Below are 6,011 nucleotides of genomic sequence, written 5' to 3'. Positions count from 1 at the left end.
CTAACCGCAATCCCGACTTGGCGTAAACTTGGCTTCCTTTGACTCTGCCCACAGCTTTAGTCTCGACAGCTGCCCGAGCGTTTTGAATGTCCACCACATTCCGAGATCGGCTCAAAGGGAGGTGACATTTCAAGTATTTCCAAAGCCTCTGTTTCCCTCCTCTGAGAAAACGTTGCCCTTTTGCTCTGTTCCAGGACCACCTAGCTCTGTCCAGATGCTTATCGTTAACAATTGTGAGATAACCATTAAAGCTGCTCTTGCAACAGAATAAAAGGGCAATATCCGCCAACACCTGTTGTTTCTATGTTATCCACCACCCCCCGGCCCATCCTGCACTGGACATCCGCCTCCACGGGCCACTAGCACCCTGCCGAGCCAAACAACATGCTGCACTTGACATTCATTACTTATTGATGCGCAGGGCTTTAATTGCATCTGGGGAGCTTTCAGCCTGCTTCCTCCCAGTAGCTGGCCCTCCCATACCGACCCAAACCAGCTCATTCATCGTCTCATGCTGGGCAGTGCTGGTTGACTTGCCCTTTAGCAATGCATGAACAAGGATCTGCTGAGTTAGTGGTTCATTTCCTATAAATATTCTTCATCAAATAAATAAAGACACTTAAAGAGTTCAGACTGTAGAGATAATTTTGTGGCTTGAAATTATGTATTTATTAATTTACCAGGTTTGGCTTCTAACTTCTGCAAGTTCATTTATTTCAAATCAGATTACATGTAAATGTTATAATGTCTTAGTTGATGTATTATTGATAACTGGTGTTTTTAATCTAGCGCACAAAATATTTGCTTTTCACTTCCCTATGAAATTTTTAGACAGTTAACAATTTTAATAGTCAAGCTATTCAGTTGCATTAGCAGCGTCTGGTGCTAAATCCACCCACAAAGCGTAGCACCTCAATTCCAGAGCCAAGACATACGGGAGGCAAGAAATGAAAGCTCTAGCGTAAGTTCTGCCAGGAAGACTCAATGTTGCATCACCAATTAGTTTAGAGCTAACCAATCATTATCTTACACTTGGAGTATATAAGATTGCTGACACATGTTTGAGTCCGCAGATACTGACGCAAACCTTCACCTCCATCCTCCCCACCACCACCAGGATGGTCCCCATCCATACCTCCCAGGGGGTCGGCTACGCCCCTGCCTTCATCTTCAGGCAGGAAATGCAGAGTCCGCAACCCTTTAGAATCTGAGTTACGGACAGGGCCTACGCCAAAGAACTTTCTTACAACATTTTGCTTGCTGATTGTCACGTTATCTTACCTCCGGAGTCTTTCTGGTAGAACTGCTAATTGTAGGCCGCAGGTAATATTTCATGACCTATCATTGCCATGGAACAAAGAACAAACCAAGAAGTGTCCTGCATTTAGTTTACTGTTACAAAAACGAAAGAAAGCTACGAACGACTGAATAAAATAAAAGTGCAAACATTCCTGATTTGTATGATGGACAAACAATCGAGCTCAATCGATTTAAGAGGTCAGGGTTGGTTTATAGTTCTCAGAGGCCACATTTACAACTGTCTGCACACCTGAGAAGACTGGCAATTCTTTAATATAGAGCAAACTGTGTTAGACAAAATAAATATTTCTGTTGCAGCCTTGGATTAAAGAAAAAAAGGTACAGTGTCTTTGTACTCTATGGCCCTGTTTACACCTGGCGTTAGGAAGTGTTTTAGTCAATCCGATCACAAACATTTTGAGCTTATCCACTTTCGACTACTTCCAGGGGCAGTCGAAACGCATTCTTCAAGATTACTTCCATAGTGCATAGTTTCATTTGGCATCGGGCCAAAAAAATTATATTTTCACCACTTCATGGCGGGCCAGAACATAGTCAAATGATCATTCGAATTAATTAATGCAACTAGAATTGCCTGTGACAGACTGTTACAGTGTCTTTTGTAACTTATAGTGAGCTGTTACTCTGTGTTAAATCCTGTAGTAGGACAGTCATTAACAAAAGGCCACACTTGTGTGGCGGTTTCCGGGTTTTACACTGGATAAATTAATAAAGCGGAGTAGTGACCTGGCAAGTATCTTCATTTACCAACTTGCGAAACAGACCGCCTTGCGACTTGACTTGATTAAGCCCATTAATGGCATGTTTGAATCATGCTCTTAACGAACTATGTTTTATTTCCTCTTTCCATATTGTCAATAATAAATGTGTATCATTTTAATTTGCTTGTTACACAATGGAGCCTAACTTATTGTAATAATTATTGGATGTAGCCTACTTTTACACTCAGAATTATTCCTTGGCATCCTCACGTACTAAACTGCATTTTTTTAATTGTGTGCTGGAGGTATCCCAGATAGCAAGCAATGATCGAAATAATGTTAAATCAATGTTAATGTGTCAACGTTAACATCATTGAATCAATATCACATTAATGTTGAAAAAATGTTGAAATTTCAATAAAAAAATCAATGGTAGTGGCATTGATTTTTTTGTTGAAATTTCAACATTTTTTCAACAACAATACACAAAAAAATCATGTCTGGTATAGACACAGTGATAATATTAGACGGCACCACAAGACGAAGATCTATTTCAGAACCAGCCACTATCAAAATAACATGGCTGCTGGCGCGGGCCAGAAATTATTGCTGGCGGGCCAGTTTTGGTTTCACCAACTACTGGTGTAGATGTTCATGTGTTCAAATGCATTCGAACAGCTACAAAAGACCACCTACTCTCCGCCTACTGACTTTGCCAGCTGAAGACCCAAGTTTGGTTCGAAGAAAATGTACCAAGCACAGTGTTCTCTCATCATGCCTGATTTCTAAAATGCACTCCCAGTGTTCGACGTGGCCTTGCAGCTACTCAGTCATGCTTCTCTGCTCTATTGATTTTAATATGTATCTATGTGTTTCTTTGAATAGTAGAGAAACTTCAGAAGAAAAACTGCTTGCCTACATGCAGACACTGAAATAGGTGAAGAAATAGAGGAAAGCTTTACTTATTTAACTTAAATTTTGTTGATTTTACGTGGCAAAAATACCAGTTGCAAAAATCAGTAATGAGAAACAGAATTCTTTGATTTATATTCTGACATGGTCTTATTCCATCTAAAGACATTCTTTTTTTATATGGCCTGTCATAAATAAGAGTTTGCTTGTCCCATATAAAGTGTGGTATTTATTCATAGGGAATGGAAAGTCATGATTGCAATCCCCTGTCACAGCCACACATGCCCCCTACATATTTTCCATGGGCATCTAATTAATTGTGCAGTTTTATGGTAATATGGCCTCATTCCAAACATAATTTGAGTGATCCTTCAAAGGCTTCCATTCCTTGGACCGGGTCTGAGGTCTGTGGGGATGGGCCGGGAGGAGACTTAATTTTACACATGCAAAGTTAACTATGGCACTTGAATAGAGAACTTTACCTTCGGGAGCGTGCACCATTATGAATATATGTGCGATGTTCTAGATATACTTTCACTTTTCTTGTATTGCATAAACTGCTCTGTTTTGATTCTTAGATCCTGCCTGTATTTCCTGGAAGGCACAGAAAGTGTTTTATAGGTAACAAAGCTACTGACTGCTATATAAATTGATATTCTTTCATTTTGCAGACACTTTTAACCAAAGCGAAACCATAAAAATGGAATTTGTGTAAATGTCTCGTAAATTTACTGTGAAAAAAGGATCATGTCACTGTTTAACGGGAATATTGAATCCAACTGGTCACGTTCACAGAATGTTGAAAAAGAAGGAAGGGAAGTCCATGAAATTCAGAGTTGTATGTCCAAAACATAAATAAATGACATTAATTCAGTCATTAATTTTGACTGCTTTTATTCCCTGTTTAGACATATTTCACTGACATAAGTTCAATACAGTCAAAACTATTAGGATAACAGTCATCAAAATTGATAAATTAGATCAAAATACACTGCCTGGCCCAAAGAAAAAAAAAAAAAAAAGTTCATTATTTACATTAAGAGGTGCATCAATTTTTGGTCAAGATCTTGTATTGACAATGCAAGAGGTGAGCACTCTGTAAAGTCTACTTCAGCACTTCCCAAAGACTTTCAATTAATTAAAGGTCTGGACTCAAAGGTGCCAATTCATATTTGAAAATGATTCTTGCTCCCTCCCTACCATTCTTTCACAATTTGAGCCTGATGAAATTTGTCATTGTCATTTTGGAATATGGATGTGCCTTCCTAAATGGTTGTTTAAGCAATGAAAAGCTACACACTCCATCACCTGTTACCAAGCATATAACATGCTACAGTAGAAACATAATAATCACTACAATAATGATCCAGTCATAGACATTAAGCAAAATCCAAAGAGTGACTTTTGTTGTTGTTGTTGTTTTGCAGAGCAGTATAGATAAATATTTACGACAATTTTTCAAGTATATATATTAAAGTTGGCAGATTGAACAGTAAATTCTACATTAGTTATTTATATTTACACATACATACATACATACACATACATAAATGTATTCACACATTTTTCAGTATGACACTCTAGGTCACGACTATTTCATATACACTATTAGATTACACACTGGTATGTTTGTGACCCCATTATGCCATGTTTCACCTGTACAATTCATGCAATTTCTTGGTTTTCTTTGTGTCGTGACCAAAGTCTGCTTTCCTAATTCCATTTACCTGTCTGGAAATGCTGAAGGAGCTGTGTGAGAGTCTTATGCTGTCTAGCTCCTCCCCACTGTCCTTTACTTTAAGCAGAAATGATTGAGTGAACTGTTTGATGAGAGCTAAATGAATGAATGAACGTGCCCTTTGCGTCCAGAAACTTTCCTAATTAACTTTGGCACTGATATCTGCTTAGTAAAATACAATAAAACAGGGCTGGATCTGTGTGTGCATCACTTTTGAAAAACTCTGGGATTGGTTTGAAATCGATTTATGTCAAATGAAGGTCAAGCCTAGAGAATTACTAGAATATGTTATGTGATTCCAAATGCTTTTCTGATTTATTGACAGAACTACAGAATATATTTTTATAATGTGGAAGAGGCTATATAATGATATAAGAGAAGAAGAGCATAAATAATAATAAAACGTGTAAAAAAATAAAATGTGTTGAGTGCATGGTGTCCATGTAAAATCTATTGCAATTATGTGACTATTTATCTTACTAGGAAATGACATCACGTGTTGAGTGCATGGTGTCCTCATCCCTCCATATTAAACGGCAAAGACAACACAGGACAAAAACAGTGGAGTCCATGAGCCGGCATGCTTATAGACTTCCCCCGTTCCCCACGCCGGTCTCTAATCTGCATGCAGACAACTTCTTTGTGGATATTTGGATTTCCTCACCATAGCAACAGAGCTGCAAAACCGTGCTGTACAACCTCTCATCAGACACAGTCGTGCCTAGGCATTGCACGGCACGCGGGAGCCAGACGAAAGGGAGATAAGAAGAGGACAGAGAAGGGAAGAGGACACCGCTGCCCTGCTCCTAATTCTCTGTGGGAATTCTCCTCATTAGGACCATGACAGCTCAGTTACGACGTCTCCAAAGTGCCAAGGGTCATGTTAACAGCTGGCGGTCGAGCATTCATTCCTGCGCTCAGCTGAGAGACAAATGGAGGGATGCAAAAATTTCACTCTTTGCTCACCATGACAGAGCTTCTCTATGCTGAATCCTTTTGTGTCAGAGATCCAAGCTTCGATCAAGCGCGGGTTAATTGCGAGAGAGCGGCTGGAAGATCCCCCCCTCCTCATCCGCGCTGCCAATCCGTCCGTGCCTCTGATTTTCCACTCATTCTGCCTCTCTGGTCTCTGTTTACCTCTGTCTGCTGATTTCTCCACCCCTTTCTCTCAGTCTCTCATGCTTTCGTGCTCCCTCCCACAGCTCGCTGTCTCTCCTCCCCTCGTGCCTTCAAAGCCAGCAGTCTGCTCATCACTACAGGGCTGCTTGCTACATGATCTCTTGGAAAACAGCGTCCGTGACTTGCTCGAGCCGCTCCATGTGCAAGCCTTAAGATTTCTT

Source organism: Chanodichthys erythropterus, chromosome 6 (assembly GCF_024489055.1).
Source record: "Chanodichthys erythropterus isolate Z2021 chromosome 6, ASM2448905v1, whole genome shotgun sequence".
In the NCBI taxonomy this organism is placed as follows: Eukaryota; Metazoa; Chordata; class Actinopteri; order Cypriniformes; family Xenocyprididae; genus Chanodichthys; species Chanodichthys erythropterus.
The sequence above is the reverse complement of the archived record's forward strand: the minus strand, read 5'-3'. Positions refer to the sequence as shown.